Genomic DNA, 12,691 nt, shown 5'->3' with positions numbered 1-12,691 from the left:
AGGGACTCATGACGACAAGACTTACAATGTATTTACAAGCCAGGAAACAAACATCCCAAAGAACCATGTACATTGTATGAAAAGGTTATTTATCAACTTGCCAATTTTCTGCCCTGATTCAAATATCTGCCTGAATTGAGCCTCTTCAGTTTTGTCTTTTAAACTTCATTTGGAAAAAAAAAATTCCACATATACAAAGACATATGAAACATAAATATGCAGCTTAATGAATTAATGTAAAGTGACCATCTGGGTAACTACCATTTGTGTCAAGAAATATATCATGTGCAGCACCCTAAAATCCCTGAGCACATGCTCTTCCCCACCCCTTTCTTCTTAATCGCTTCCTTGTTTTTCTTCATGTCAACCACGTAAGTGTGCATCCTTCAACATTTTACCCTAGTTTTTGCCATTTTGGATCTTTATAAAAATGAAGTCATGGGGAACTATAATAGACTAAAAGTTCATATGTTGAAACCCTACTTTGCAAGGTTATGGTAGGAGGTGGGGCCTTCGGGAGGTGATTAGATGAGGCCATAAGTGTGGCGCCCTCATGAATGGGATTAGTGCCTGGGAAGAGGCAGGAGAGAGCGGTCTCATCTCTGCTCTGTCCACCACCACGTGAGGACATGGGAAGTAACCCAGAAGGGGCTCTGTCTCAGCAGAAGCTGACTGCTGGCCCCTTGGGCTTCCAGCCTCCAGAACTGGAAGGAATAAATGTCTGTTGTTGATAAGCCATCTCGTCTGCAATATTTTGTTAGAGCAGCCCAAACAGACAAAGACAAAACTCATTTTGTGTCTACCGTCCTTTGCCCAACATTAAAAAAAAGAGAGATTTGGCTCAGAGCAATGAGCCAAGGACTGGAAGGCCCCAGGTTCTATTCCAGTCTAGGGCATGGACCTTAATTGCGGCCTCTATCCCCAGTGGGGGGCATGTAGGAGGCAGCTGATCGCTATTTCTCTCTCATTGATGTTTCTAACTCCCTGTCCCTCTCCTTTCCTCTCTGTAAAAAAAAAAATCAATAAAATATATTTCTTAAAAAAGATTTATGCATATTGTTGTTTGTAGCTGTTCTTCATTGTTTTCTGTTGCTGTATGAAATGCCATTGCATGGGAATTTCACAGTTTATTTATAGGCTTTACTTTCATGGTCACTTTTTCTCCTCTTTTGCTACTATGAGTAATGTTACTCTGGATACTCGTTTCACGTCTCCTGATGTGCCTGTGTAGACATTTCTCAGGGTATATATCTAGGAGGAAGTTTGCTGATCAAGAGGAACACATATTTAAAGCTTTACGAGAGAGTGCCAAACTACCCTCCGACGTAAATCCTCAAATTTATATCCCCACCAACAGTGCATGGGCGATGGCGCTGCTCCACATTCTTACCAACATTTGACATTGGTAGACTTTTTAAATTTAGTTCATCCAGAGCATTGGTTCTCCACCTTCCTAATGCCGCGACCCTTTAATACAGTTCCTCATATTGTGGTGACCCCCAACCATACAATTATTTTCGTTGCTACTTCATAACTGTAATGTTGCTACTGTTATGAATCGTAATGTAAGTATCTGATATGCAGGATGTATTTTCATTGTTACAAATGGAACATAATTAAAGCATAGTGATTAATCACAAAAACAATATGTAATTATATATGTGTTTTCCGATGGTCTTAGGCGACCCCTGTGAAAGGGTTGTTCAACCCCCAAAGGGGACGCGACCCACAGGTTGAGAACCGCTGATCTAGAGCATGTGCAGTGACAGCTCACTGTGGCTTTGGTTTTTATTCCCCTCTGTATTGATGAAGGGGAGCACGTTTTTTTCTGGGATTCCTGCATTTGTTCAGTGCCTATGTCTTTCACTCATGTTTTTTACTGAGTTGTTGTTTTCTTATTTTATGTAGGAACTCTTCATATATTCGGGATAAATTCCCTTTGTTAATTACATGTGTTGCAAATATCTTTTTTTCACTCTATGGTTTGCATTTTCATTCTTTGATGGTATTCTTTGATAAAAATAGTCTTTATTTTAATATAGTCCAATTAATTAATATGTTCTGTCAATAGTGCTCTCTGTGTTGTGTTTAATATTTTTATAATCTCAAATTATGAAGATATTCTACATTGCCTTCTAAAAGATTTAGTGTTTTGCCCTTCACATTTAGATCTTCAATCCTCTAGAGCTGATTTTTGTTCATGGCTCGAAGTAGGAATCAAGACCCTTCCTTCCCTCTTTCCTTCCTCTCTTCCTCCCTCCTTCTCTCCCTCTCTCCTTTCCCCCCTCCCTCCTTCCTTCCCTGCCTTTTCTCCTTCTTCACTTAAAGATATTCAATTGTTAACACTATTTACTAAAAAGACATCCTTCCCCTTTGACTTTGCAGTGGTTCTTTAGTTGTAAATTAAGTGATCATTTATGTATGAATCTGTATCTGGGTTTTCTATTTTGTACCCTTATCTACTTGTCATCCTTGTACCAATACCTCACTGTCTTAATGTCTAAGCACCATAATATATAGAGCAAGCTCTCCCGTCTTCTTCAAGAATATCCTGGCGAATCTTTGCCCTTTGCTTTGCCCTGAATCTATTTAATGTCATTTCTTTCCTTCCTCCCTCCTTCCACTGTTTGCTCCTAGGAAATCTTTTCATCCAAATAGATTTCATAACAACATACTGCTTATGTAACTCTTACTTTCTCTTAGGCTCAGATTTGAATTATAAAAGAATTACCTTGTCTTTTATTTTTTTCAGTAAAACATAATTTTGCTACATAATTTAATAGAGTGGGAAAGAGACTAGAGCTGAACACTCCTAAATGTTTTAACATCTCATTTACAAATGACCCCAATGAATCATTCACACTAACTTTAAACTTCATGTAATTTTAAACAAGAGGATATAAAGCAGCAGAATGCTAGGTGCCACCCTGCCTTCGCCCTTACCACACCGTGCCAGCCTCTGTCGGTCCCACCACCTCCTTCTCTCTCCCAACCCTTTCTCCCTCCTTGGAATGTTTGGCCTCATGTATCTGTAAAATACATTTTACAGATGTGCTTTCCATTTTAGCATTAAAGCCCTTTCACATCTGCTCACTCTTGTGAATGACTTGAACAAGAGCTCTCCATGCATCATCAACCACCTGCTCCAAAGCTGCCGCAGAACAACTAGGTTTGAAAAATTTAACGAGAAAATAAACTACTCAATGATTAATGAAAGTTGCATAGTGTTTCAGGAAGTGGATGTCAGTCTCACCCAAATGCTTGCAACCAAGGAGAAATTTATGGCAAGTGTGCTAGTGAATAGAGCTAATGAAGCTCACAGCCTCTATCTTTAAATCACATTTGACTGCTGGTAATCAGAGACCTGATCTGAGTGGCTTAAACTAATGAGGGAGAATATATGTATGTATGTATGTATGTATGTATGTATGTATATATGTATATATTCCAGATATAGGCAGTACAAGGCTGGGATGGCAACTCCCCACCACCAGGAATGCAGGCATCTTCTTTTTTTATGCCTTACCACCCTGGGTCACGGAGTGTGTATCCTCAAGGTTGGTAATTCAACATCCAACATGGCTCCCAGAAGGCAACCACTCTCCTGTAGTTTAGCAAAGCCTGAATGATGTCACTGTAAGTCCCAGAATGAGAGGAGGGCGAGGCTTTGCTTTGAGGGCAAGAAGAGAGGAGAGGAGGTGAAGGAAATTTCTCCTAACACAGTGGGGCTGCAAGTCAAGGGATGTCACAAATTGTTGCCCATATCTCTTATCGATCTCTGGATTACTAGTAGGTCAAAGGGATCTAGATTCTCGGTTTAAAATTGTTCTCCAGAGAACTGTGAGCAGCCATCGCTGAGTGTGCCTACCTCCCTGGCCGTCCTTGGCCATGCGTGGCCTCATCCTTCTAGGTACCAAGTGTGCTCATGCTCACTCTTCCCAGCTGTCTATCAAGCCCCAGGTTCACAACCTGTGTCAATGACAAAGCTCATAACCTCTCCGATGGTATTTCTATGTAAACACTCATTAAATAGACATCCCAGATGAATCAACTGTAGTTGCTTTACATCTTTCCCAATTTTGGACTAAAACAATATTTCACTGCTTTAGTTTACATTCATTTTATTAGTAGTAGGTTTGGATATTTTTCATATTTATTGGATTTAGGGCCTACTCAGATAATCCAGGAAGACCTCATTTAGAGATCCTTAACTTAATGACATCTCCAAAGATCCTTTTGCCAAATAAGGTCACATTCACAGTTTCTGGATAAACATATCTGCTGTAGGACCACCATTCAATCCACTACAGCTACCCTGTCAGGAGCTAAAAACTCCCAGGGCAGCTGGTTCCCCGGTACCTGTGCTCATCAGCTCATCCCAGCAGGCATTGGTGCGACTCTGCTATCACCTGCCCCTCCTGAGAAAAATGGATTCTTCAGCTCAGAGGCTAAATTCCTCCAGTGTCCACCAAAAGGTCCCTCTTTCTCTCTCAATTCTTCAGGACATCATAAGAATGCTTGTTAAGGAGACATTTCACAGTCTGACTTGGAGGAAAACCATGCATTTGGCCCAGGCCCTTTGACCTTCTTGTTCCTTTGTCAACCTTAATAGAGACGTAACAGACATGCCTAGCAGGACCAGACTATAGAAAAATCTATAAGCCATTAACCATAGCTATATAAAACCAATAAGAATCAATCTCCACACTTGACTTCAAAGCATGCTAGGTTTCAGAAGTGACCTAAAAGTGACAGTCTGCAGCTGGGCTTGTGATCAGAGAGGGCTGGCCAGGGACAGCGCCTCGGAGTTTACAATTTGTCCCGCCTTCAGGGGAAGGCTCCCGGGCTTAACCTTAGGAGTGTGATTCATCAGAAGTGGAGAAGGCCATTCCTTAACACAGAGAGGAAATGAAGGCCCAGGAAGGGTTTCACAGGGAATTAGCAATGGCCAAGATCCTGAAATAATTGGGCTTTGAAAATCCATGTTTTGCTTTTCTAAATGACTCCGGGTTGAATTATGTTTATTGATCTTCCTGAGCTTTTGCAGCCTGTAAACGATGAGCCTCTTACTGCACTCCATGACTGAAGGGCACACAACTGTGAGAACAGCTCATTTCATTTTTTTCGATTTATACAAAAGATGCTATGGCCCGAGCCCTCTAGGCACCATCTCAATACATAAATATAACAATTAAGCTAAATGGAAATCCTGCAGGTTAAAAGGGCCTCACAAAAGAAGGAGGCTTTTTCCCAAAGCCAGGAAGTCTATCCACAATCAACAAGGGTGGGTTAGTGCCAAACCATTAAGGTAAAAAAAAGTAATAATAATCAAGAATGATGGAATCCAAAATAAACAAAAAAACATTTTTCCCCCCAAAACAAAGAAAAAAAATACCTTGACACTGTGAATTCAGGGTTCTAAGCAACTGTTGTTACTGAATTTTTACTTACTGTATTTCCTGCCAGGGGTTGGTGGTGGTTGGGTTGGGAAGGGGAGGAAACCAGTCCTAGGACAGAATTGACACCACGAGTGTCTCAGTGCCATGTGACAACGGTGAGTGTGGGCACATCAGCATCAGATATGCTATAGTCTTGCTACCCCAAGTCTGGTCCATCAGACTGGTGCCCAGCAGCATAAGCACCAGCACCACCTGGGGGCTTGTTAGAAACAGGGACTCTCAGGCCCCACCCAGATTCATTTGGGCAGAATCTGCATTTGGCACGCTCCCCCAGGGGATTCTCATGCACATTAAGGTGTACCTCAATGGTCAGTCCGGCACTCACCGTCCACCTTGCAAAGATTAGGCTATTTCTGATTAAGCGATAGCACTCACAGAGTGGGTGCCTGGATCCAGAGAAGGGGCTGAAGGGAACAGAGAAATGGGTTTTCATCCTGCCTTAGTCAATTTGAGCCGAAGAATCTCAGGAAATGATCCTGAATGGATTTAAATTCGCGGACTCACATTGCTACAGCTCCAGATCCTTGATGACCAGCTTCCTACCACAACTATTCCGGGGTCTTCTCCGACTGACACCGTGTTTCAAACCTCATGCAACTGGAGGGCAGTCCACGTCCGGCCATTTAGACAGCCAAAGCGGTGCAGGAGAAAGGATTTTATCTAATGCTCTTCATAAAGATGTGTTTTGGTTTTGGCTGAAAATGCTATATCATCCTCCCAATTTTTCTCTCATCACTACTATAGAAAAGACATGTAGATAGATGCCACAGAATCAACAATGTCAACGTTATCAAAATTGTTTAATCAAACTCCAAGCATCCTCACTCACTCACTCCTCACTCCCTGAGTCATTGATCCAGTGAGCATTTCTCAATCATCTCCTTGACATAATCCCCTTGCTCTTGGATTGCTGCCTGTCTCCTCTACTTCCTTTTCCTGCCAAGCTTCACAAATAGACACCAATAATTGCCTTTATTTCCATAAGACCTTGCTCCGTTTCTCTGCCATCTGTTTCTATCCCATTTCTCTACAGAAACGAGTCTTGACAGTGCCTTATCTCTTTGCCAAAAGCAAGGCCGAGACTCTTGAATGTGGACCCGGAAATAGGCACTGTGGATAACACTCTCTCTTCCTCAAGTTTCCATGATATTTGCACTCCTACCCACATGACTCCTCTTTCCATTTGCTGCCTCTATTTCCTCTAATCATCCATCTTCTTCCACAAGAAAGAATAATCACAGATTTTTCAATTTCCCACCACAGACTGATAATAGCTAGTACTTTTGAGTAGCTTTGGTGCAGGGCAGACACTGTATTTGACATTTAACTTACATGGTCAGTTAGACTCACCACATACCATGAAGTACTCATTTCAGTTTTAAAGATAAGAAACTTACCTAAGGTGAGAGAGCTGGTTAGTGGGCAGCCAGCGACATCCAAAATATGGCCCGCAGAAGTCTGTTGCCTCTGGAAAAACCCAGAATAGTGGGAGCTGGAAGCACCGACCAAACCTCAGGACAACAGGCCCCTGTAGCTGCAGTGCTTCCTGGAGAGAGTTGGAGGGAGCCTGCCTCTCAGGTGGAGTCAAGCAGGGGTCACCATGGGATGTGCTGGGCCGATGGGATAAAGCTGGGAAGGAGAGCTGCTTCGTGGGAGCTGATGCTGGGATATGAAAGTCAGTAGTGTCGACTGGGAAGAAACTTGAGTCCAGAAATAAAGTCTTACTTATTTTATCTATAAGCCCCACGACCCCACATTACCCATTTCCAATGAGGGATTATAACAACTTGATTCAGTCCAGCGGACACCACTGTGATCTTTTTCTGTGCCGATGCAGTGTAGGGGCAACACAGGCAGAATCACACTGACTCACCTGCCCAGCCTTTGATGGAATCCAAGCCACACTCTACCCCACACTTGCTGCGCGGCTCTGTGCAAGCTACACGCCTCTCTGACCCTGTTTCCCCATCTGAGTGCAGGGCCCATTCAATGGATGAGGTGTCTAAAGAGATCATGCACGTGAGGCACTTACTACATAGAAAGCCTCTCTGATGCGCTTGATAGGCTGGAGGCTGGGGAAGGAGGGGTGTGAGATGGAGTCTTTGCCCTTAAGGGATTATAGTTTGGGAGGAAGGGATAGACCTGAAATTGGATCATTTACCTATTTAGCCATATTTGTGGAATAGGATTTTCATGGGGAAGCATTTCTTGGGTAAACAAGTGAGGCGACTGAATCTACATCACATAGAACAGCAGAATATATATATATTTTTAAATGGAAACTGTAGAAATCAGATTCTAGCTCATCATAAATAATAACTTTCTAACACTGAACATTGTCAAACAATTCTTGACGATGAAGGAGTTTCCCAACATTGGGATTACACAAGCCCCTTTCCCATCGGAAGTGCTGTCAAAGGCCTTCAGAGGAATGAGTGACTGAGTTTGTGTTGTTTTGCTCCTACCCATCTGCCTGAACTTTAGGTGTGAGAGACTCAAGGTCAGGGCATTCCCCTCCTGCACCTCTTTTCTTTCTTCCACTCCCACTAACCATTCTGCCACTTCTCTCTGTGTCTGAGGTCTCTCTTCTGAGCTCCAGACACATGCATCCTATCGCTGACTGAACTTGGATGGCTCCAATTCCCCCAGTCCCAAACAGTACCTGTGATCATCCCCGTCCTCCCCTGATCTGTGAGCAGGGACTCAAAGGCATTTTATAGGCAAGTCCCTTTCAAAGGATTTCCCTGCTGGGTTCTAAGGGAGAGTGAGAGATGGGACTGTCAGTAGAGGGAGATGTCAGATAAGAAAAGAATCTCATAGGCCCTGTCAACATGTTTTAAGAATTCTTATTATTTTCTCAACTCAAAGAATGATTTTAAAATTTACTATTTTTTGAGCTCTGAAAAATTAATGTTGTTTTATAACTTCTGACAAAATATGTTCTATAGTTGGGCGGGTTCTGTTAATTCACCTTATGTAATGAAGCAATTTCTGCATTTGGGTTTTGACATATACAATCCTCCCAAACACACACACGGAGGTCTGCTTCCCCCTGCCACCCACTGCAAATTGAGGCCACCTACAAAGTCCAACCGGGTGTGCAGAGTCCACGCAGGACACAAAGAGGCTTAATTGGAGAGGAAGATACACATCACAGGCCAGAGCCCCAGGGTTAGCAAGATGCTCGCTTTGGTTATGGGCATCCAAGCCGCCCAGTCAGAGGCAGTCCCTGAGCGAGGCAGTGACCGGCAACCGTGTGTGGTCAGCCCTACTCCTGACTCCAAGAATTTAGATCAATTTTCACTTGGGCGTTTGGGTACAACTATAATAAGATGGAGAAGAATTCTGGGGGAGGGGAATCTTGAGAAGAGAATTGTTGAGAGAAGAAAGAATTCTAAGTGTTAGCTTCTGGTGAGAAGGGTCATATGCTGGGAACGTCCCACAGTCCAGGAACACAGTAATAATGCCTAGGCACACATACACACAATCAGACTCATCACATTGTAGTCATGCCATCTACCCTCACACACTCCATACATTTACTCCCAAGGGGGAGAATCAGTCTTTTCAGTGGACAATGGCTTCCTATAGGAGTTCAGGCGAAACAAAGCCTACTGAATCAGTTCAACAGTGGAGCCTCATCACATTCTAAGAAAGAACTTTCATTCAGAAAACATGTACTGAGTACCTACTGTGTGCAAGGGAACCCAGTAAGGAAATGGAGTGAGGGTGGGGAGTGATACGCAAAGTGTGTTCCAGCCAGTTTCCTAAGACTCTTTGGGGAAAGCACCATGAAGAAAATATGGCAAATCAAAACTGGCAAATCAAAATCACCTGATGTGGCACATCATTATTTTGCTTGGCGTTCATTGCCGTGACACTTATCACGCTGAATTCCTTCACAATTTGTATGTATGGCTACATTGGGCATTTCAGCCTGTGAGACAAAAGATGACTATGGGTACCAGCTCTTCAGGAAAGGCACTTATCATCAATGGAGTCTTTGTGGAGTCACCAACAGCTGGGAAATGTTTATTGTGAAACCCCTGGAAGAGGGAGCAGGTTAGACAGGGAGCCGCTAAGTACTTTTCAGGGAAATGGGGGAAAAAGCAGCACATGGCGGGTATCGATGGAGACGAGTGCCAGCCAATTCTCTCCAAGAATGTGGCCAGAGAGAGGCCAGACAGAGAAGCCTGACGTACATTTTTATTGCTCTTTTCTTTTCGTTTATCTTCAGTTGTGATATTTTAATACAAAGCTATGTGTTACGTATGGAATAAAGAAAAGAACAGACAACGGACTCTGACCAAACAGGTGTTCCACCGCCCTCTGTCTTGAGCATTTTGTTTGACTTGGCCCTCCTCCGGTGACATGTCTCCACTGAACTGGCAATGGTTTCGTTTCAGCCTCACTAGGTTTGGCCCTGTTAGTGCTTATTCTTTTGTGCTTAGCGCTGGGGTCTTCTTTTGATATTCGCTTTTGCAAGAACCTGTCTGTGTCCTTCCTGCTTCTAAGCCTAGGAAGTAAAAGAATTCTGTTTTGTTCTCTCTTTGGAGCCCCCATCACTCCCTGCCATACTAGACAGTGTTCAGAAAGTGCTTTAAAAATAGCAATGCACAAATGTTAATTGATATGCTTATAAGTAGCGGTTCTACGTAGCTCAAGTTGATTTCTAATCACAACTCCCGTTATCAGGTCAGATATGAAATGAAAACGCCCTCCCTGCTTTTGCAACGACTGAGCCATTCGGGCACAATGCTATTACGGCAGCTGGGAATCATTTGAAAATGAGCTCCGCTTCGCTTGGCATGTCAGATGGCAATTTTAAAGACTGGGTCCTATTTTTTAAATATTACAATTGGTTCACATTCAAGAGGCACATGCCCCCTGCTAGGAGAGGGGCTCCCACATGCAGCTGGTGGTGGGACAGCAAACCAGGAGCATGGGGACCTGGTTACACAATAAACCCTGATGGGGGCATCGCACGGATGGTCAGCCACGAGGGATGCGTCTGCAATACAGGGCCGTTTTGACAGGGGACAGGTGGTGATCTTGGCAGCTGACTGACTTCAGAGAGAGCCAGCCAAGAGCCCCTGTGGGTGTGTTGGCAGGAGGGCAGAGCCTTCCCAAAAGTGCTGAAAGGGATGGAGTGATGGCGAGCAAACCCATCAGTGATGGCAAAGTTCCATCACAGTCCCAGGGAACGTGTATAAAAATGCTCACACATCACATTTCCTACTTTCGTTCTCCTAGGTACTTCCACTCCTCAAGCTTCACCCCATTCAACAGACACTGCCTCCTCCACAGACACATGAGAACTCCATTTATCATACCTATTACCTAATAAGAACTGCTTTCCTAAATATTTATCATGATTCCTAATATTTATCATGATTTTAGTAGCTGTAAGGCGAAGTGGCAAAAAATCTACTCTCCATGTGGCCCAATTCCTGGGGAATAGTATGTGGGGTATGATAGCACTTGCTCCAAAAGGGGGAGAGAGAACAATGCATGAGTACTTGCATGTGTATATGGAAGAATGGACAAGAAATATTAGTTTACTTTGGGGACATGAACTTGAAGGCTGGGGGTCAGAGGTCAGATGGAGGCTTCATTGTACATCCTTTATACTTTTAAAATTTGAACCACTTTGTCATTACCCCTTCCCTCTTCACCCCTGCAATGGCTCTTATCCAAGCCACCAATAACGTCCATGTTACTTATTCCAGTGGTCAAATCTCCCGTTTCTATCCTCTCTGACATCACAGGCACGTTTGACACACATTGCTCACCTCTCCTCCTTGAAGCGATTTCTTCTTTTGTTCCATATCACCACATTCCTCTGACCTTCCCAGGCATTGCTCAGTCTCTCTTGCCGAACCTTCCTACTCTCCAACTTTTAAATGTTTGCGTTCTCTGCTCTTGGCTCTCTTCTCTTTTCTACACTATCTTCTAAGGGATCTCGTCTAGGTTTGTGCTTTAATTACCATCTGTCTGCTTTGTGACTCTCCAACCCATATCTCCGGATTCCAGACACATACATTTGCCTGTCAGATAGCTCCACTTTGACATCAAGTGGCCATCTCAAATCCAACATGTTCCCAACAGAAGTCTCGATGTTCCCCAGCCCCCAACCCCAAACCTGCTCCTCCCCGTGTCTTCTCCATGAGTTGCTCAGACCAAAAACCTGGGAGTTGCCCTTGATTGCTTTCCTCATCTACTGAGAGCCAATCTAACAGCAAGTTCTGTTACTACTGTGTCCAATATAGGCCCTGAATCTGGTCCCTTATCATCTTCACTGCTAAAGCCTCGCCCTAACAGCCCATCTGTCATTTGTTCTATCATATCAGGATTTTCCTTTTTCCATTCTTGCCCACATACAGTCTGCTTATCAAAAGCAATCAGAGTGAACCAGTACACAGGATAAATCTGACCACATCACCCTCTACTTTAAACCTTCAAATTGCTGTTGTCTCCACCTAAGTTCTTTTCTCTGAATCTTTAGTGACCCCTCCTCAGCAGCTCAACGCTCAGCACTTCAGTGAGGTTTCTCTGAGCACTGCTGCCTGAGAAGCAACCAATAGGGCACAACACATTCCATTTCCTAGTATTACGTTCTTCACAGCTCCCTGCATATTTGAATATTTTATATATTTATTTCCTTGTATGTTTACTGTATGTATCCCTTCTGCTATAATATAAAAAGGAGAATTCTGTCTAGCTGGCTTATTTATGTATCCCAGGATGCATAAATATGTATCCTAGTGCCTAGCATAATACTGTTATTAGTTAGGATAGGCTTACTAATTCTGCAATGAGAAATATTCCCAAAGCTCAGTGGTTAAAATAACAAAGGTTTGTTTTTCTTCCTCAAAGTACATGTAATCCATAGGTTGACATGAGAGTTCTGAGATATTCAGAGACTGATTCAGAGATTCAGGCAGAAGGGGGCTTTACCATGTAATGACATGTCATTTCAACAGGACTTCCACAATTACTGAGGGAGGAAGAAGAGCCGGCATGGAGGATCTCACAGCATCTCTTAAATGCTTCCACATGGAGGTGACATACATTGCTTCCGTTCATATGGGATAGGCCAGAGAAGTCACAAGGCCATGCCTACCTTCAAGGGGTCTAAGAAATCAGATCCTTTTATGATCCTCTTCCTCCTGGAAGGAGAAGAAAACTAGAAATGTTGGCAGGCAGCACTTATGTCCACACACACGCAAACC

Source organism: Myotis daubentonii, chromosome 11 (genome assembly GCF_963259705.1).
Source record: "Myotis daubentonii chromosome 11, mMyoDau2.1, whole genome shotgun sequence".
Lineage (NCBI taxonomy): Eukaryota > Metazoa > Chordata > Mammalia > Chiroptera > Vespertilionidae > Myotis > Myotis daubentonii.
This window is presented reverse-complemented; position numbering follows the sequence as displayed.